This window comes from Cygnus olor, chromosome 1 (assembly GCF_009769625.2).
Source record: "Cygnus olor isolate bCygOlo1 chromosome 1, bCygOlo1.pri.v2, whole genome shotgun sequence".
Lineage (NCBI taxonomy): Eukaryota > Metazoa > Chordata > Aves > Anseriformes > Anatidae > Cygnus > Cygnus olor.
Genome location: NC_049169.1, coordinates 206,090,748 through 206,112,071, shown reverse-complemented (window position 1 = coordinate 206,112,071; position 21,324 = coordinate 206,090,748). Strand labels below are relative to the sequence as shown.

General features: G+C 53.5%; 1 protein-coding gene across 4 annotated transcripts in view; it reads left to right on the top strand.

The window, feature by feature from the left end:
• The first annotated feature begins 504 nt into the window (after positions 1-504).
• The window catches only part of CAPN5 (calpain 5), a 57,410-nt gene continuing 36,590 nt past the window's right edge, over positions 505-21,324 (top strand). Inside the window, exons 1-7 of one of the 4 annotated variants that reach the window (XM_040544507.1) lie at positions 505-1,431; positions 1,608-1,702; positions 2,156-2,306; positions 3,565-3,760; positions 5,302-5,977; positions 8,735-8,850; positions 9,177-10,995. The gene's annotated coding sequence lies outside the window, so the exon portion shown is untranslated. Of the gene's footprint in view, positions 1,432-1,607; positions 1,703-2,155; positions 2,307-3,564; positions 3,761-5,301; positions 10,996-11,722; positions 11,837-21,324 lie in introns of those variants that run through there. The other 3 variants (XM_040544506.1, XM_040544505.1, XM_040544504.1) reach the window with 3 other exon arrangements.

The window sequence follows — 21,324 nt, the reverse complement described above, 5'->3', positions numbered from 1 at the left end:
GAATTAAATACTTGGGGGCCAAGCCACAGAGCAGGAAACCTCATAGCAGTGTGGGGTAAATGCCCAGGGGAACCTCACTTCCCATGACACTGCTCCCTGCAGTTCAGAGCGTAGAGAGCCTGGGGGATCAGAACTACATGTCCCAAGCCCCCAGGTGTGAATTTTACTTTTTATTTTTCTGTCCCAGCTTTTGGAGCTTCAGTATTTCTCCTGCAACCCATACAATTAGCAGATCTGACATGGAGTGACCAGGAACCGCGTTGGATGGCTCACCTCGGTTTTGCTTCCTTGGTGCACGTCCAAAATAAAGCCAAACTTTGCCTGAGTGCTAGTCTGGGTGAAGCACAGTTTTGCACTAGCCCGCAATTGGTTAATACTTCGGAATTTCCCTGGGGAAAAAAAAGAACATCGTGGTTCTATCGAAGACCTCCTCCCAGTCAGAAAATTCAATTTCAAGCTTGACAGTTCCTTTACAGAACTGCAAATTTACTTGCAGCTCTCTTAATGTCCAATCCCCTCTTTTTTTCCCCTTGTTTTTCTTTACTCAGGCTGTTAAAATGATAAAACTGAAGCTATTTATTTGCAATACTTTAATCCCTGTGTTCCTAACCAGGGGCCCATGATGGAGATGGTCACTGCCGCCTTGGCAGGGGACCTTTGGTGCTCTGTCAGTGGCGATGTTGAGGCTGATAGGACTTCGGTCGCCCGAAGTGGTGGGTCCAAAGCCAGCCTGAGCTCCAGCAAGGCTCCTCTGATGGGTCCCCACCAGGACAGGACAGACAGACAACGCTGCAGCTGTCCTGGCATGGAAAAGAGGATCAACAGAAGCAGGACAAAGACGGGTCTGCGGATGTGTGGATCCACCCTCAGCCACCTGAGAGCACGAGAGGGTACGACGTGGTGAGAACTGGAGCTCCAGGAGGTTCTTTGCACCCAGAGCAGGAACAGGGCTGGGAAGACGTCGTTCACCTTGTGCACATGACGGGACCCCACGTATGTCAACAGGGACCTGACATATGGAGCACCACGTGTGATGGATAAAACATCACAACCTACAAGCAGAAACCTCATGGATTTACCATAAACCCATTTTGCAAGCGGTCCTGTTAAGCCAGCACCCTGGTTCCTAAATCCCTTACCAGGAATTTGGGTTCCCTGCGCTGGGTTTCTCACCTGGCTCCCACGCAACACCCGCTGTAATCCAAGTAAACCAGTGAAAAACATCCAGCTTGATTAACCTGCTTCACTCTGAGACAGGCTCCCTAATTTGCATGCGGGAGGCACACGTCGGCTTAATGGAATTAGCTGTAATTAACGCCACCAGAGCTCGGCGCGTGCAGCTCCGGGGGACTGCGCGCCCACAGCACAGCACCCGGTGACACTTGAGCCATCGAGGGCTCTGATTCAGTGGTTCCTCATCACCGAGCTCAGGTGGGTGAATGTTAATGAGCAACAGCTCGCATAAGCCTGTAGAAATTGAATTAATTGAGTTAGCCTGCTGATGTAAACTGATGTCAAACCCCTAATATTTATAGGCTGGCTGCAGAGCATCATTGCTGCAGTGATTTATGTGGATGCCTAACTTTAGCAGTGCTTTTTCCTCGTAGCTGCCGTGTTGACTCACTGCCGGGCAGCGGAACGGAGGAAATTGGTTAAAATATTGCAGCATTGTGTAAACCTGGGGACAAGTCCAACTTCTCAGGTAAGAGAAGCAGCGAACACCGCAGCCAAATCCACTCTGCACCTGGGCAGACCTGTCCCAGCACCCGTGAGTCATTGCTTAACAGGATTTTGTTAGTCTAAAGTCTTCATGTTTTTTTGTTGTTGTTGCTGTTTTATTTTTTTTTTCTATTTGTTCAAGGCTTTTCTTTAATCTTCTTGTTTTTAACGTCCCGCCTGGGCTGGAACGAAAACAAGATTAAGTGCTAGTTAGAAGATTTAAACCAGCAATGAACCTGCGAGCCCCAACATCAAAGCAGGGCTGTCACAGGAGGGATATTTTTATACAGCTTATTTGAAAAGCAAACAAACTCCAGCTGGGTTTTCTTGCTGCTGGCATTAATTGAAGTGGGAGGGCTGATTAATGGCTTGCTGCTGAACATCTCTCTGCCACGTTCCCCCGAATTTGACTGTTTGCTCTCAATTTGCTTTGCAGCTGCTGTACAGCTCAGTGGGTTTGTCCATACGCTCACATCCCGTGATGTTCGTGGTCAGGATGGAGTAGAAGTCCCTTTCGTGGACCACGGACCAAGACCACCCATCCTCTTCAGCTACCAGCACGTGGCACATCAGCAGCTCCACATCAGGTCTGTACATCCATCACAGCCACCCCAGCCCAACCCCACAATGAAGTCCTGGTGCAGACCAGGTCTTTGGCAAAATCAGTGTTTAAACGCCACTCAGGACGTCTCTCTTTAATAAGAGGACCCCAAATCAGTGTAGAAAAGCATTTAGAAACAGCACCTTGTAGACAAGGGCTGGAAGAGCTGTGCAGAAGTTTGGGGTTTCTTCTACAGCCTGGAGAAGGCTCCAGGGTGACCTTATTGCAGCTTTTCAGTACTTAAAGGGGGACCATAAAAAAGATGGAGAGCAACTTTTTGCTCAGGCAGATGATGATAGGACAAGGGGAATGGTTTTAAACTGAAAGAGGGGAGATTTAGATTAGATGTTAGGAGGATATTCTTCACTCAGAGGGTGGAGAGGCACTGGCACAGGTTGCCCAGAGAGGCTGTGGATGCCCCATCCCTGGAGGTGTTCAAGGCCAGGCTGGATGGGGTTTTGGACAACCTGATCTAGTGGGTGGCATCCCTGCCTGTGGCAGGAGGTTGGAACTGGATGGGCCTTAAGGTCCCTTCCAACCCAAGCCATTCTGTGATTCTATGAAGATTTTATGCCTGGGGTCTCCTGAGGGACCTGGGATTCAGAACAAGGACTTGTGAGGCTGCAGAGAGGTGTTCCCAGAGCAAACTGCTGCTTGTGGTGGCCCCTTTGCAGAGCTACTCTGCTCTGCCAGCTCAAGGTCTGGCTAATTTGACCATCGGAGCAAACAAACCTGGTCATTCTTGCCTTGAGCGGATTTACCAGTCCTAGACAGAGTGGTGGAAGCAATAACTTCGTGCAGTGGTGGTGATGAGTATCTGGAGCAGAAACATCGTCAGGTGGGAAGGCTGGAGGTGGAGGAGAGCATCCCTTTACAGCGTGATTTCAAATGGGGTTCTCCTGCCTGAATCCATGCCCAGCCTGGCTGTTTGTGCTTAGAGATCTGGGCTCAGGGAAAAAGAGAGCAATACAGGAAAACACTCGCTGACAACCAAGCTGTATCTTAAATACGTGTATATAAAGAGCCTGATAAGATCAGGGACTGCTCCTGTTGCGAGCAGCTTGAAATCAGGAGTCAGCAAATTAGGGAGAGCAGAAGGAACCTCGAGTGTTATCCATCAGAGGTGTGACAGTGGTTGTAACTCTCATATGTTGCTCTCAGAAAGAAATGTGCATCTGTATGGGCTGTGAGGCTCTGGTCCGTGTCAATACGAAGCGTGTAACCCTGCTGCATTTGCATTTAAGGCCCGGCTTCTTGTTTTCTTGGCTGATGAGATGCAATTTCTGCAGTCGCCTGCCCTGCTCCAGATATTGGGCTGCAGGATTCCCCCCAGCAGAGCCTGGTTTGACATCAAATCCTCGTCTACAACTGGAGCAACACCTCGTCAGCTCAAGCCCTGTGTCTCAGACCGTGTTATTTCACAATTAACTCACCCTCCAGGTAAAAACTGGGCTCTGGCTGCCACCAGGCTCCTTTAGCTGCAGTGCTGCGTTTTGGAAGGATGCTGCCACCTCCTGCGTATCGGCACAACTGCAGCAGGCAAATGTGAGCCTTTGGGATTCGTTCTGCAAAGGTTGCCTGTGATTTGGCTGAAAGGTAGAGCCTGGGCTGCTTTGCTTTTGGGGCAGGGGTAGAAGTTGGACTGGTAATGGCAGCGAGCATGGGAATCCCTCTTCTTCCATGAGCTGCCACCACACAGGGATGCTTTCAGAGCTGGTATTGCATGGGAAGATCTCGGGCATACAGCAAGAGCTGTACCCAAAAATGAGGTGATAACGGGGTGATAACAGGGCCCTGCTTGTTCCCCTTGCTAACGAGGGGGACAGGGGCTGTGTGTCCCCTCAGCCATACCAGGGTGAGCCTCTTTGGGCCAGCACGATGCCCCGTTCCCCAGCTGCAGCCCCCGAGCTGTCCTGCCTTAGCACGACACAGCCTTCCCAGGATGGGGCCTGAAACCTCCAGGATGCCACAGTCTCTCCCAGCTGCATGCTCCAAACCTAGATTTGGGAAGTTGTCCCCAATATCTGAGTTAACTGCGAGTCTTGAGGCTTCTTTCCTTGTAAGAAGCCGAGCGCTAAGAGATTTTCTCTTTATTTTTTCCTAAACTATCAGTGTCACTGAACTGGATTGTTTGTTTTTTTTTTTTCCTGTCTTCAGAAATGAACAAGCTCTGCACTTCTGAAACCCTTTTGACTCTCTCTTTTTGGCATCCGTGCCTTCTTGCTGGCACAGACAGATAGCGATGAAAAGACATTTCATTGGCCGAGTCCATTATTAGCCCTAATAAAACACCGTGTGCAGGGAGGAAACAATTTGGATGCATTGGGATGGATTACATCCTTGGGGTGGATTTATATCCTTGGGCAGGACGATTTCCCAGCATCAGACACAGCAATGGGACTTTCTGTGCTATGGGAGCACTGCTGCGTCTGTTTTTTCTCTTTTTTTCTTTTTTTTTTTTTTTCCCCGAGAATTTAAGGCAAAGCTAATCATTTTGTCTTAGTTTTCCCTTACCAAGTGCTCTGCACTACGCACTTGTTTGCTAATTAATCCAGCCCTTTCTTTTCGGCTGGCAAATGAGCGAGATCACTTGAATTATTAAAAGTGGGGAGGATTTGGGATTATAAGGAGGACCATATAATTAGCTAGCTGGCTGCTGTCCCCTACTGCTAGCCTGGGATATTAATTATTTTCATGCTGATTCAGAGGGAAGGTAGCCAAGCTCTGAATCAGCCCTGCCACTTCTTGCAACACCTGCCTTTTCCCTAGATCTCCTCTCCAAATCCCAGCCAGCTCTGGCAGCGTCTCGTTAATGAGATCAGGCTTAATTGCAGCACGAGCCAGGGAGGGTTGGAGAGTCAGGAGAGAGTTCGAGTAACTGCTCTTCCACATTGCAAAGCAGGAAATGCTATCTGCAAGTAGGTGATATTTTTCTCTTAAATGCCAATTAACAATTTTTATCTTTTTTTTTTTTTTTACAGGATCGGAGGGTTCCTTGCCTTTTGCTCTGCCAGCAAGCTGCGAACCAGCCTCCTTTAAAGAAACTGAAACCCCCCAAAGGCCAAATTCTCACCTCGTGTCCACTGCCCGGCAGCCAAGACATGCGTCCTTGCGCGAGTGAAAGTGGATATGACACAGATTTAATGAGGCAACAGCTTCCTGGCAGCGCCACAGGCTGCTTAGAAGCTGTATCATTATTCATTTACTTGACTAATGCAGTCGTGTTGTGAAAAAGAGAGGGGAAAGCTGTCTGAAGTGCAGAGTACATGAGAAGGCTTCTGAAAAATAGAGCTAGATCAGCAGGGTCTGCTGGAGCTTAGGCATCGAGCATGTCTTAGTTTGGAGGTTGGTGGAGAAGCCTTCCCAGGAACCTTCTGAAGGTTTAGGGGCCTCATCTCCACGCTTTCAATGTTTTGAGTCTGCCCTGGTTGCATGGACCACATCAGAGGACCCCCGAGTGGCTGCTGGTGGTGGGCAGCTCTGGGTCCCTCTGGTGCCACCCTGCTCCAGCAGGGCCACCCCGAGCAGGGAGGCGTTTGAAGTAAGCCTCACGTTCTCCTCCAGATTTCTGACTGACACATCCCCGTTCTCTAAAAGTTTGAAAAAGACGAGGATCAAGGTGAGATGCCATCTGTGTCGTTGTTGTCTGTATTACCGGTGAGTAAGGGGAGAATCTGCACGACCCAGGTGGCAAGCGGCACTTATCAGCGGGTCTGGGTAATTCATTTTGGCTACAGTGCAGTATTTTCCCCTAAAAGGTAAGACTCGTGGAGGAGAACAGGGCAGAAGCCAATCTGTAGACACTGCCAGAGAGGAGCAGGATTTCTGAGCATGCATTTGGGGGCTGTACCCAAGGCAGGGCTCGGGAGGCCTCCCAGGTCCTTACAATCCCAGCTGAGGGGTCAGACGAGGGCGCTGAGCTGAGCGTTACGTGAAGAATCACATCGCTGCCGTTTTCCCCACACCCTGGGCTCCACCTTCCCAGCCAGTCTGGCTGCAGCACATCAATCTCAATTGCACTAACGCTTTTATGCTCCCCTCCTGTTTGCAGCTAAGCTGATGAAGCCGAGATGTAGAGGTGACCTCTCTAATTAACACCCAGGCAACCTGCCCTGAGCTCTGTCATCCTAGACAGGCCCCGGGAAGAGGTTGGAGCTGGCTTCCTCACCGAGTGCAGGAGTCAGCACGAGTGCTGGAGCCATATGTGCTGATGTTGGGCTGACAGGGTACAGGGAGATGCCCTAGGAGCCTCCAGGACATGTCCTAGAAGCGTTTCTTGCAGAATAACTCGTTCTATAAAAACATCCCCGTTGGAAATGGGGAGGAAAATCCCAAATGATGAGTTCTCGTGGGGTGAGCGTGTTGGAATCGTGGCTCCTGGAGCAGGGGGGGTGAAGGGACTGTTGGGCCACGTGGCCAACGTGGCAAATGGTCCTCAGCCCTTCTGCAACCTCTTTCTTCCCTTGAAATGCAACGGATGCGAGTGGCCAACCTCCTGGTGGGTGTTGGAGGTGGCTCGGTCAGAAATATATTGAAGAAAATGAGTAAACCCCTGGGGAAGTACATCCTTTTGGAGCCACTGGCTGCTCAGCTCACTGTCTCGTGTTGCAGTGGATCCTCTGGGTCATCTTCAGCCCCGTCTTCTTCCAGGAGCTTTGCTCTACGTGCACGACAGCAAGGATTTGGGCAAGGAGGACAACCCACGAGTGCTACCTGAGGGTCACCACGTGGAAGAACAAAGTCTCTGATACCAGGTAGTGCTCGATGTATCTCCAAATGATTTGAAGCAGAAGGATGCTGCTATCAAGCAAGAGTTTGGACTCAGTTATGCCAGCATACATCCACAGTTGGCATCCGCTGATGCCAACAGCTCTGCCTTCGTCAGCTCTCCGCATGCTTTTGGGAGCTGCTGGAAATGGCATCCTCAGACATCTGTCTGCTCAGAGCTGAAGGCAGAGATGGCAAGCGGAAAAAAAAAATCACAACTGTATGTTTTTTGGCTCTGGGGTGAAGAGACTCAGCAGGAAAATTGCCTAAAAAGCTCTTGGCAGGACCGTTTGGAGTCAGCGTTTGCTGGGGCTGCTTCTGACCTGCCATAAAAAGAGCAGTGGTGCCATTTGCTCCTTTCCTTCCTCTGCTCCAAGGAACGTGGGCTTGCTGGCAAGCCGCTTGTTTTCCAGACTGTCTTGTTTCTCAGCGTGGAAAACCCCATGGAAAAATCAAGGAAGGTCATTGCCTGGAGCCCTCCTCTAACGCCGTCTGCTCCCCTGCAGAGGTCCATCCCTGCCAAAGTCCTAGAGGGTTTGTGGCTAGGAGATGGCATTGGCTTCCCGGCAAGCCCAACCCTGCTGCTTATGCCGTGAGAAACCCCAGCAAGGTGGTTTATCAGCCGTTATCTGCCGATACCCTGAGGCTGTGGCAGAGGGCAGCACCCCATCACCACTGCTGACCACGGCAGGAAGATGGAGATTTGCCATGGCTGTCACTCAGCCCCCTGCTACTTCGAAATCCATCAACTTATGTCTGGAAGAAAGGCTCGGAGATGTGGGGGGTTCTCTCCCCTTTTAGGAAGATGGCTGTTTGAAAGCCCAGGCATAAAGGGCTGGGCTGGGCTGGCACGTTTGAGCTTAATATTGCAGCACATCCCTAAATGGGGCTTTGCAACGCCACCTTTTTTTTCCAGCACTTGGACTTTTTCCTCCTGAGGTGGCTTATTCGTACGCAGGCGAGCGCTTGCTCGGGAGATCAGATCGATGCCGGGTAGGAAAGCTGTTAGAGCAAGCCCAGCTCTCCTCTAATCACACCCTGCTGGGCAAAAGGCTGCTCAGACGGCCAGGGCACGGGGCTGGGGACCCGAGCCTGGTTCCCCACGCTTGTGTGACATGGTTTCACCCCCGAGGATTCGAGATTTAGGGTGAGAGTAAATGCTCCAGCAGCCCCATGCTGGATTTGTGTTACCTGAGTCGCCCTCTGTACATATACCCACACGCTCCTTTCCCTTGGGGTTGTTTCCCAGGCAGATAACCTTCCCTCTCTTTACCTGGTCAGTGTTTTCAGTCTCTTAGCACCTCCCTCTCACCTGCGCCACCAATTCTCCCCTCCAATACCCAGCACAAGTTCGCGTCTTCATCGCTCTCCAACAGCTTCTTGCTGCTCGACTTTTGCTTAATAGCAGGCAGCCCGTTACAAAGCTCCCTTGATTTGTGACCGTGTCGAGGTAGGCACCGATATGGACAATTAAGAGCCGAGCACAGTGGTGTGGATTTCCTGGCAGAGATCCCAGTTAGCACCAGCTCGTTGCCAGCCAGTGCCACCAGAACTCACGGCCGATGCCTTCGATGGGGCAGCGGGGCAGGGGGTGGGTTTTGTTAGGGTTTTCTGTGTATTATGGCTTCTACCTTTCAATTTTTGCAGAAAGAATAGGGAAAAAATCATCTTTTTGACACGGATCCTTGGATGGAAAGGTCTCTTCTGGCCTGGCACTGAAGACCTGGCCGTCGGGGTTCTGCTTTCCCGTGGAGGGCCACGCAGTAAGTACGAGGTTTGTTGGCTCCCACTCCCTCCAGGTCATACGTGCCAGGCTTACTGCTTTTCCTACCCCTGCTGAGCACCTCCCCAGCCACCACAGCAGCATCTTCATGGAAGCAGCATCGCCAAATTCAGTCCCAAACCAGACTTGATTTAGGCTTCACTTCTCCATCATGGGCAAGGACAGCAATCTGGCTTCAAACCCCAGAGCTGCCTGTGCCAAAAAGCAAGAGGAGCTGCCGTAGTTCCCCTTTTTTGCTACCAACCCTTTGGTCCCGATGACCCCCATAAATAAAGCAGCTAATTAACGCCCTTCTCCTCCCACCAGGGATTGACTGTGACCTTGAACGACCTTGCTTAATCCAACTTTCTCGACCAGCTATTTTCGACAGCGAATAATTTAACGTTCTTGTGACCCTGGCCTTGTCTCTCTCCTGCCAACTGGCTCTGCAGTGTCAACCAACAGCAATAAATAAATACATATCTGCAGAGGGACCTAAATGACTCCCATTACTGGAGCATCTGAAGGCCTGCTTAAATAAATCAAGTGAGGAGGAGATTATGCTGCAATCATGTGGAGAGGAAAAAGGAGAGAATACATTCCAGAGGCTGCGAGCGGCGTTGTCAAATTCGGAAGGATGCTGCTTAATCCAAGTGCTCCTGGGCCGTTGGAGGAGTCGTGTTGGTGCCTTCAGAGAGGAGAAGATGCTCGGCTCGCCCTCACCAGCAGCTCCTGCACTGGCGATGGGGCCCGCGGAAGCCTCTCCCTGCTTTTTTGTAGGGTGAAGATGAGGATAAGGGTGCCAGCCGCCTGCCCCTGCGACTGTTTTCTCCTTTTTCTCCCCTAGATGTGCCCCTGGGGCAGGGGGGAGCAGGAGCCCTGACCCACCTCCCACCCCGGGGTGGGCAGACCCTTGCCGTCACCCACCCCAGGACCACAGGGTGTGCGACAACCTGTTCCCAGGAGGGCAGAAAACCTCACTAATCAGCCTGCTTTGGGATCCCACAGGGAACAACACGATGCCTTCGCATGTTGAAGGAACCACCGGCTGCAATTTGCCTTTTCCTTATTCCTCCTTTAATTACAGGCCACGATTTTAAAGCCTGGGCATTTATTTCTTCCCCCTCGTGCATCCGTCACCTTGCCCCTATCGCCAAGGCCTCGTGCATTGGCGTTAATTGTATTTACATCATTTTCCTTCCCCTGCTGAGGCTGAAATTGAAAACGCAGCCGAACCTGCAGCGAACTCGGGGTGGCAACGAGAGCGGGCTCGGGCTGCTCGTCCTTGGGGGGAGAAGGGAGCGCTTGGGGACCCTAATTCAGCGCAGGAGCTTTTCCCTAAAGCTTTCCAGCCTGTTGACAGAATAAAAACCCGTCTCCTGTTGCTGACTTGTCCAAGGAGAGTCCCTGTTCTCTCTTTTTTTTTTTTTTTCCTTGTTCTTCTGTTGCTGCTCCTTCATTCCTTCCCTTCGTTCGGTGCTGTACAATATCCCCTGGTCCCCATATCCCCATGCCCCTACTTATCCCCAACCCTATAACCCCTTAACCTAACCCCACAGTTAATTAATATTGGAGTGTCCTTCACCAATTAACGCCCATGGGTGCCAGTTAAAGCACATCGCAAATCAGGATGGGCTCCGTGATCTCCCTGCCCTGTTTTTAGGGCCATTACTGAAGATTTGGGGCTTGGGGTTGGAGGCGTACATAGGGTCTACTCCATGTAAGGGTCCCTTACAAACCTTCAGAAATAGCTTTCACCATTCTTTTTTTTTTTTTTTTTAAATCCTTTTGATGCTGAGTTTTCCACCACGCTGGGGGTGATGGTTCAGTGCTGTGCACAGCTCGGGCTCTGGAACTAATATGGGATCCTAAATATGATTTTTTTTTTTCCCCGCGTTTTTTCCCTGTGCAATTTTTGTTGGGGTGAGGGAAGGAAATGGCACGGAACGGGGTCATTGCGCTGACCTGGTTCTGAGCACAGCCAGACGATGGCAGCCCCCAGGCCTGCAGGGCAGAAAGGGAAAGGAGGAGGAGGAGGAGGAGGAGGAGAACATGAACAAATGGGGAGGAGAACAGGAGCAAACGGCTTTTGCTGAAGGAGAAAACACCACACGCGTGGAACCAGAGGCTCTGGCAAACAAATGAGGTAGCTGTAACACAAATGCTGCACGGTTTGAATTCATAATGAAATTATTGTGAAATTAACAGGAAAATAAAAAGAACCCAAATATGGGAAGGCCAGAATTCCCTGTGTTTACAACTCTTGTCTTGAATGGGTCTCCCCTTTTTGCCCCAAGTTACAGCTCACCCCACAAGCGCCTCCGTGCCACCTCGGAGCCCCCAGGACAAACCCATAAAGCCCCCCCCAGCTCCTTTCCCCCGTGGGGACGTGATTTGGGATGGGACGTATTTATTTTCCCCATTTTGTGGTGTAGCCACATGCACGTTTTCCACTACGGGGTCACAGCCGGGGGCTGCCTGGTCCCCATGGCACAGAGGGGTCACCAAGCGCCACCACCAGGCTCCGAGCCCCCTCCTCGGTGCCTCAGTTTCCCTCCTGCAAAACCAAGCAGGGGCTCCGGGGCTGGAAAACGCAGCTCCTTCAGCATGATCCCTGAGTTGGGGGGGACACGTACCCTAATCCCACACCGCCCTGTGCCTGGGTGACCCTGGTGTGGGTGACCCAGCCCCCCGGGACCCCCACCCCAGCACCCAGCGCGCCCCCACCACCCATCCCCGCTCCCCCTTCCCATCTCCAGCTTCACCCTCACCCCATTCCCCCAGCCACCAGCTACCAGCCGGCAAGCCCAGCTCCCGACCAGTCCATCCCAGTAAAGGGAAGGCTCCTTTCCCAGTTCCTCGCTGCCCGATCCCGGGGCCCCAGCGCAGGCGGGGCCGCTGCCCGCCCCGTCGGGGCGGCGCTTGGGGACGCGGAGCGCTGCGGGCGGCGGAGCGCGATCGTGCACCGGGCACCGGGCACCGAGCAGGTAAAGATGAACCCCGGGACAACCGGGGGGGCTTCTCCTTGCCCCCCCGCAGCTGTCACCCCCACCTTGGGGCCGCAGCTCGGAGCCCAGCCCCGGGGAGCTGCCGCCCCCTCGGGGGATGCTCCGGGCACCTGTGGCTTTGGGAAGGGTGCTGGGGGGGGGTGGTGCGGTGCTGGGGGGTGAGGGAGGGATTTTTTTTTTTGGGGGGGGGGTTGGAATTAAGCCACACACCCCCTCTTTGAGAGGAGCATCCCGCTGTCCGTGCCGGTAGCAAGCGGTGTTGGTAAAGCGCTGGGGGAGGCTGAGATTTTTGGGGGGGTGCTGCAAGTTTTGGGGTGCCCGAAAGTTGGGGAGCGGGTGGGCGAAGCCCCGCAGCTGCTCCCCTCGCTGCCTGCTGCCGACACAAACTTTGAGCAGCGAGGCCTCGCCGCTGGCTGGAGAGCAGGATTTCTGCGCTGGGAAAAAAAAAAATAATTAAAAAATGGAGGTTTCAGTATTGTGCTTTGTTCCGTTTTTTGGGACAAACCCAAAGGCTTTTAGGAAGTCGCGTGGAAAGTTAGGGCGAGAGAGCTCGGGCAGCCCAGGCTGCTGGGATGGAGGGAGCTGATGTTCCCCGGCTTTCCGAGCAGGGATTTGAGCCTGGGTTTCCCGTATCCCATTGGCAGGAGGCACAATCCCTTTCTCCCTGCCCTGAAAATGCTGTCTGGGAGCTGAGGAGCCAGCCTGGTGCTTGCAGGCGGCGAGCATCCCATCAGGGCTCAGGCTCTGGTCCCGTGCCACCTGCCCCGCTCGCTGCCCCGCAGATCCACTCGCGCTTGCATTTATTGCCGATAATTTATTGCCAGATACTTATTACTGATCATTTATTACGGGTCCCCGTCATGTCACTGGATGCGGATGCTGCGCTAGCTCCAAATTTGGGGGGGAGCAGGCAGATGGCAAGCGCAGGGCAGTGAGCGCGGAGGGAAGGGGGATGCTCTTAAATCCTCCGGCTGCTTTGGTTGCTGCATCCAGCAAGGACCATGCTGCAGTTTTTCCCCTCTGTCCACTCCCACGTCTTGCCCAGGGTGCTGGTTCCCCCTCCTGAGCTCAGCCTGGTGGCAGCATCGCTGAGGATCGAGGCTTTCCCCTTCCCAAACTGAGCTCATCCCTTGCTGGTCCCTCCCCAGCAGGGACTGGAGGGTTTTAGGGAGAGGAGACGCTACAGGTCTCCTCCATCTGGCCCCATGTAGTGTTTGGGGAGGTGGCTCTGCTGGGGGGTTAGGGGAGGTGGTATAGGGCAGATATTTGGGGGATGAATTATGTGGACACAGCAGAAATGGGGGCTTGGGTCTGCTCCGGTGCAAGGAGGGGAGTGAGTTGCTGGTGGGACAAAGGTGGGAAGAGCAAACGTGGTGTGGCCAGGTGCTGGGGTCGGGGTTAACTCAGCCTGGAGCAGGGCTGCGAGGCTGGCCGAGATGTTGTATGGAGGCTGTAAAAGCCCAGCAAAGGCAGAGAAGGGATGTGATTGCTGCTAAGGACATCCAAGGGGTGAAAACGGGGAGCTATTTGATCTGGAGGATGGAGTTGGAACTGAGAAAAATGGGGGTGAATTCATCCCTGGGCAGCTGAGACTGGGAGACTTCTCCAGAGGCTTGGTGGTGGCTTCCAGTCGGGGACAGGCTGGAGAGCGAGAACCAGGGAACCAGGGCTTGCTGCTGCTTGGTCGTGGTACTGGGGATTTGGGGATGGCCAGGGCAGCCTACTCGATTATGCCTCAAAAAATAAAAGAAAAAAAAGAAAAAAAAGAAAAAAAAAAGGAAAAAAATCCAGCTCTCCTTTGCCCGCTTGCTGCACAGATTAATAACAAAGCATCGATGCTTTAAGAAGGCTTTGGATCTGATCCCAAGAGCAGATTTAGACAGTGTTTGTGCTCGAGGACGGTGATGCTAAGAATGGGTGCATCCTCTAAAGCTGCTCATGCTTGTGAACTCATCACCAGACGTTTCTGGCTGGTCCAGAGGTGCCAAAACCCCTTTCCTGACTTAGTCCAAGCGGGATCGTATGAGAAGGCTGCAGCTGTGACTTGAAGGCTGGGGTCATGGGGCTGGGCCCCCTGCTCGGGGTGGCCCTGCTGGAGCAGGGCTGGCACCACAGGGACCCGCAGCTGCCCGACACCACCAGCCATGCGGGGATTTGGGATCCTGGGGTTCTGGGATCAGGCCCCTTCCCTCCTCCTCCTCGCAAGTCCCTAGAGATGGCAGCTCCTTGGCCCCTGGGGAGGTGTCTGCTGCTCCTTTGCCCATGCAGTGCAGGTGGGACACATTTGGGCACCATTTATTTGCTGATATCTTCAGGGCTGAGCCTTCACCCGCTCTTCTGAGCCTCCTGTGGAGCACAGAACCTCAGTAATAGGTTTTCCTTGACATGCTTCCTGTGTGGGACCAGGTGATGCCCCTCCACCTCCTGCGTCCCCAGAGGCAGCAGCACGGATGGGGCCCGGCGCATTGCTCCGGCTCTGCTCGCTTCCAGCTGATTACCCAGGGAGAAAGGGCCGAGCTCGGCCCATAAAATGGACACAAACCCATTGCCTTCATCAGGGCTGCTCTGATTTGCACCAGCGGGGTGGCTGGCTGGCTGCAACGTTAACCCTTCCCCTGCTCTCGGGTCTCCCCCCAGCACCCTGGAGCACTTCCATCCATGGGATGCTTGTGCTAAATGGGCTCGCGGCGTGGGAGAGACCCCGCTTTGGTGCCTCAGCGTAGGGGTAGCTCCTTGAGGATCCAGTGGAAATGGTGCCATCGAGCTTTTTACCTTCTCTAGGAAGATAAAACCTTTCTTCTCCGTGCTCAGCACTGTGATTGTGGAGCTTCGTGCTTTGGGGCTGGGGTGGCGACACGGCAGATGCAGATCCTTGCTGGGAGCCCAGGGTTTGGGGGCTTGTAGGGCAGGGATCTGGCTCCTCTGAGCCTTATCCAGCCCTTCCAAGGGGGCTGGACCTGCTCGCACATCCCGGGGGCATCTTTCATGTTCTCGACGGGGTATGGCCCAGTTCAGCAGTGCTTTGACGTATTTTACCTTAAAATACTCTCCGGCACGGCAAAACGCTCCTTGCCCCTCGGTTTGCCCTTGGAGGGGGACGGACGGGTGTCAGTCCTTCTGAGCTGTCCGAGCTGCTCCATTTCCCCTACTCACATAGAAAAGAAGGAAGCGTGCCTGTTTGGTTGGGTTTTTATTTATTTATTTTTTTTTTTTTTTGCAAGCCACACCTTGGTAAGCGAGAGCTTCCCACCGAGTATTGGCAGGCTGGCAGCTCCCGAAGCCCTGCAGAGCCGGTCCTGCCACCTGGCCGAGCTTGCCCAAACACTGCAAGGATCGCTCCAGGGTGGTTCCTGGGGTGAAAACAAAGGGAAATCTCGCACGGATAAAAGATGAAGCCGCCAACCCTCCTTGTGCAAGCCGCCAGGTGCCCGCTGTTGCGTCGGATGGGGCCAACCCCGCAGCTCTTTGCGCGGGATGAGTTATTGCATCTGCAGCCAACAGCGGGTTTCTTGCTGGGAAGCGAAGCTCTTCCAAGGATTTCAAGGACTTCCAGCAGCATAAAGGGACTCTGGGAGGGTTCGTTGGTTGGGAGATCTAGGTTTTACTCCGCCCAGATGGATATCAGTGCTCTGTTGGTGGCCCATGGCCAGGGGAGCCAAGCGCTGTGTCCCCGCAGCCTCCTTTTCTAGCCCCTGTGCCTGATGTCCCACATTTGGTGCCGCAGTGCCCCGTAAAAGTGGCATTTCCCCTGGATTTGCCCCTGGGCTCAGCCCATCAGTGCTCCCGTGGCATTTCCCTGCTGGCTCTGGGGGAGGAGGCAGGGGCTTCGTCCCCTTCCCAGCGGCTGAAGAGTCGGGGGGCTTCAGGGGAGGAGAAATCCTTCTCCAGAAGGAGCTGGGCGGATGGCTCCTTTCTATCTGGTCTGTGTAGGGTCTCTCCTGGTGATGCTGTTGATGGTGACAGCTCTGGGGGATGTCCGTGGGGGTGGACGCTCTCAGAGGGGTGAGGATTTGGGATTTCACCTCCACGCAGGAGGTGGGACTCGCACCTTGAGGAGCAGGGGCTCGGGCTCCCCCTTTGTGCTCGTGGCTTCTGCTGAGAAGCCAAAGCGACTGAGGATGAGTGCTGCACGTGGGCAGGAGACCCTACAAAAGGCTGTGTCCTCTTGGTGCATGGAGATGTCCTGCATTTTGGGGAGGTCGCTGTGCCTTGTAAAAAGGGTTGGTCCTTCCCTGAGTATTTCTGCTGTGCACAAAGAGCTGAAGGCACCTCCACAGCAGGAGAAATCTTGTCCTTGCCCCAAGAAGGGCCACAGAGAGAAGAGCTCACTAAAAACAGGAAGGAAAACAGAGGTGAAATCAAAACGATGGGGCTAAATCCGAGGCAGATTTGCTGGCCCGGCCTGAGGGTTTTGCAGCCAAGGGGAATGCCCTTCTGCAGTCAGACAGTGCCCAGCTGTGCTCTGGGGTTTGGGGATTTGTAGGATGGGGCTCAGGAAGGGTCTCCCGAGAGGATTAAGACCCAATGGAAGGGGAAAAACAAAAAGAGGGGCACCGAGAGGGTGGAAGGCAAGGAGCAGAGTGCCTCGGTGCTTCTGTGCCGGGGCTGATCCCGTAGCACCCGCCTGCCTCCCTCCAGCTCCGGTGGAGCAGCTGCAGTCCCGTTATCTCTCCTGCTTCTCGGGCACGCGTCTCTGCATCTCTCGGAGTTCAATTGCTTTAATTATCCCAGAGGCTGCAGAAGCAATTGAAGGCTGAGCATTTGCATGGAGACGTGCCGCATTTTATCTGTGCTTAATGATGGGTGTTCTGAATGAATTTCCCGAAACCTCTTCAAGAAGCCTCTCTGCGACCCAGAACGCCCAAGCACGAGGCTGTCTGCGCTGCCTCAGGCAATGCCCCGTGACTCCTCTGTCCTTCCCTCTGCGGAGATATAACGGGGGCACAGGTCTGCCCTTGGACCACGGTTTTGTCCAGCTGGCAAGAAAATCGGTGTGAGTGTATTGTAGCGGTGCACGGCGTCCAGGGGAGTCAGTGTGACCAGATTTCCAAGAGCCTGGCCCAGACGTTCAATTAGAAGCCCTGAATAAATAATAGAAATTCGTGTTCAGTCCGGCCCTACAAAGGCAACATCCTTTTATTGACTTATTTTTGAATGAGTGGTGATCAAAAGGGATGCGGAAAAGGGATGCTCCTATAACCTCATGGAGTGGGCAGTGTGTGGCCAGCACTATGCATATGGGGTGATGGCCACTGTGTCTTCTTGGGCTGAGGATGCTCCACATGGCCCCGGAGGAGCTCCCTGCCCTCGGCAGGGTTTTGTTGGGAAGTGCCAGGACTCGTGGGCGAGCTCAGATGTGACCTTTCCCTTCCTCGCGGTGCTACTTGTAATCATTAACCCGGGTCACAGCTTGTTGATGGGGTTTAGCGAGGTGATCGCTATCTCCACGGGCTGGGCACTGGCAAAGCTCATGAATTCATCTTTCAGTGCTTGTCCCACAGCCTTACCTGGTCTCCAAGGGTTTTTAACCCCGCTGTGGCACAGGACACAACCCTGACGTGTCGGCAGTGGTAAGGCTGGCTGCTGGGGACATGTGGTCTTGGTGGGGCACCCAAAACTGAGCTCCTTTGTCCTCCCCAGCCCACAAGTGGGTCGGGATGAGCAGTGAATGTCTCCTGCTCCTTCCTCCATCCCTCAGCCAAGGCTGGCAGCCTGGGCACGTTGGCCTCCCTCTGCCCACTGCTTTTGGGTCTGTCCTTCTGCCATCTCTTGCTTTCCTTCCACCGCCCTCCCTGCTAGTCCTGCCTCTCTCCAGGCCCTTGCACTTGCAGCCCAGCAGGGGATGCTGCCACCGGCTTTGCTTTGTGCCAGGATGCCTTCAGACAGACGTCCTGATCCCATCTGCCCTTAAAGTCTGCGATGAGCAGAAGCGTTGGGCTGGCCGGGGCCACAGAAGCGTCTCTGGCCAGAGGCAGAGCTCAGCCATGGCAGCTCAGCGAGCTGGGGCTGAGGTAGGAGCTCCAGCAACGGGTTAACGGGTCGGGGCATCCCCGGATGGTTATTTGTAGGAACCGGGCAGGGTGTGACGGCCAGGAGCTGGGATAACTCACACTGGGACTGCCTTTCCTCATTCCTTTCCAGGGGAGTCACCGCTTGCAAAGCGGCGCTGCAGGAAGAGAGGGCAGCCCTGCACTGCTGAGCACCCTAATGACCTGCTGGCACCGGGGTGGAAAAACACGTGTTTGTGGGTGGCTGCCCTGACCCGTTAACCCCAGGTTTTCCTATTAAAACCAGACCTGGAAGCTGCAGCTCCGTGTAAACACATCGGTGGGTTCTCAGCGAGGTGCATGGGTGATGGAGCTGGGTCCCCGCCCCGCTCCTGCCAGCGCTTGGCATTGCCCTGTGTGCTCCCCTTCTGCAAAGCTCTCCGAGACCCGCAGAGCTTACTGCCTAACAGCTGGATATAACCATAAAAACCTCAAGGAAAATGTAATCTTTCATTAAAAAGAACATTTGCAGCAAAGGCAGGGAAGGTGCCGGGGCCACCCATCCTAGCACAATCGGATGCTTCTTCCCACTCCCACCTGGAGGTTTCATCAGGGACCATTTGCCTTATTTATGTGCTTGCAAAAAGCTGGGTTTATTCACTCCAAAAGGACAGCCCTGAATCCCATCAGGATTTTTTGGAGAGACTAAATTCACTCTGTCCACACCAAGTTTTTGGGGGTAGCTTGTCCCTGTGTGGGCACATACAACTAACCCTCTGGCCAAAAGGTGCTTTGCTCGGGGGTGTGGATCCAGACCCCAGCTGTGCTGCTGACAAAAGCCAGAACTGGATAAAATATCATTAAGAGTAAAAAGGGTTGCTTTAGCTTTAGCCTGGGGGAGCTTTTAGCTGTTAGATAAGAACAGAGAAACTTTTTTACCCCTAGATAAAGGCCAGAAAGGGACATCCAACCTTCCGTTCTTCAACAGCTTTGTTTCAACGAGTAACAGCTGTAAATTCTCAGTAATTTGCATTTTAGCTAAAGCACCTACTTAAAAAAGATGCCCAACTGCTCAGGAACATCTGGAGATGAAGAACCGTCGGCTTCCCCTGGGAATTATTAGCTCCCTGGCTAACCGCTGTCAGTTTGCGAAGAGATGATGTCTGATGCTTTCTGATTTTCGCCGGTGTGGCTTCGCCTCCCAGTCCTTGCGGGCACGGCGGGTGCAGGCAGGATGCTCTGCGGTCCTGCTGGCTCTGGGCCACGCTGCTTGAAGTCCAGCAGAGCGACGGCAGGCGGCCCCGTGGGAATGGGAAAGGGCTTTGGGATCACGGCTCGGACCTGCTGCCAGCCCCGCTGCCAGTCCCGATGGCCCTTAAATGGGACTGAGACTTTGTAGCCTGAAGCTTGAGGCTTTTTTGGTTGTAGAAGCATTGGCTAGGAGGTGTGCAGTGCTTATCTCACCTTTAACATAGAAAAGGATCTGTGGTTTGATTGTTTCTTTTGCGGGTTGTAGGAAACGTGTGCATAAAGCTGTCCTTGCGTCGGCAGCGTTTCCTCTGCAGGACTGGGCTTTTTTGTTGGCAGGAGGGTGAGCAACCCCAGTGCTGTCCCATCCCAATGTTTCGTGTCAATAGAAACACCCCAGGAGGCAAAATAAACATTTAAATAAACGTTTTAGCCAGAGCCTGGCTGCCCATAACTTCACCTGGCTGGGACTTGGGCAGCCAAAAGCCTGGTCCCCACCTCATCTTCTCCTTGACTGATCCCACACCTTTGCAAGGTGATATCAGAAATATCTCCTGCTCAGTGAGGACGCAGATCCCGTCCCCTGAGAGCAAATTGTTTAGTCTGACTCGGAGGCAGACAAATAAAAGCTGTAGGATCTGCAAGCAAGGAGCCCTTTGCTCCTGGCCGGGGCGCAGCCTTGTGATAACATGGATGCAGCGAGCCCATGTCAGCTGCTTGTGGCACGGAGGCTCCGGGCTGGAAGGGAAGGAGAGAAATTGGTTTCAGAGAGAGGAAGGAAGAGCCTTTCAGCAAGTATTTGGTCCTGGCCAGCACTGGCACTGTCATTACTTATCCCCCTCGCAGTGATCGCTACCAGCTGGCCGGAGCTCCACGCCTGGGCGATGCTGGGGGTGGAAGGGGGAGTCCACAGCAGCCCTGAGTCATGCCTTTGGCTCCTTCCTCGAATCACATAGTTTCCTGCTTAACTGCTTCGTGACTGAACCGAGGTCGGGCTCAGACCAGTTTCCAAAATTTCAACTCTGCAAAGAAGGTCAGGAGTGCAGATTTCACTCCCTAACCAAACACACAAATGCGTGCGCTTGTAGGTTTGCGAATTCAGGCATGAAAACACCCAGTTCCCCTGCTCCTGGAGCACCCCAGCTTCGTGCAAGAAGGCAAAAAGTAATTAGGCAGCCCTTGAGCATGTTAATGTCGCAGATCTGAGGTTCAGTCTGGTAAGCATGAAATGCTGCAAATTAAAAACAGTAATGAATTTTAACACTGCCCCGAGAACATCCTTCTCCCTCCCCCCTTGCTTTTGATTATTCTGCAGGGTTTGTAAAAGATCCTGACCAGTATCTTTTATCATGTAGCTTGGCTTTTCCTTTGCAACTCAAATCTGTTTCCACCCTGTCGGCCAAGGGGGGCAGTCACCCTGAGGCGGGACAGCAGGGCAAGGAGTCAGCCCTCTTCTCCCAAGTGAATTTGGGTGGCAGGAAAGCTGGGGATCCTTGGCCACGAGGGCTAGGATATGGGGATGGACATCTCCCAGGGCTTCTCACGGAAGTCAGCACTGCAAGGGTCCTTGGAAAACGTAGCTCCAAGCTGCGGTTGCAGAGCAATTTTATGGAAGAGCAGCCAAGTGCCAGCCTTTGGCCACGGGACAGGCTGCGGAGCGGCATCCAGCATCGCCTGCATCAAACCCGCAGCTCCTGCCTTAACTCGAGCGTAGCTCTCCGAAAGCCACCAGACTTCCCTCCAGGCTCTCTTTCTAAATCTCACAAGTTCTTCCTGCACAGCATCTCATGGAAATGTCCTTTCCATGGGCAGCATCCTTCCCTCCCAGCCCGAAGTTTTCGTGCAGAAGGTGGCTGCCAACCATCCCCTCCTGGGGCTGCTGCTTTGCTTGTGTCTTTCTGCAGTGGTGAGTGCTGTCACTGCCAAAGTCCTGCCTGGTTGTCACTCAGAAGGAGCTCATTCATTGTTGGGATGTCCCCAGGGAGGTCATGTTTTCTCCCATCTCATCCCCTTCTTCTGCTGGAGACCTGGAGACTAACTCATGTCCTGGCCCTCTTAGCAGCCTGGGTGTAGGTTTTGTCTTCTGCGTGCATTCCCTGGCTGCTCAGTGAGGCTGTCTGCTCTTCTGAAAGAGTAAATCTGGTGTACTATTGAGCTCTTGATACTGGGCCATTTATTTTAAGGCTTTTCTAAGGGCAGGTGATGCATCTGGGTCTCTTTGTAGCACCTGGG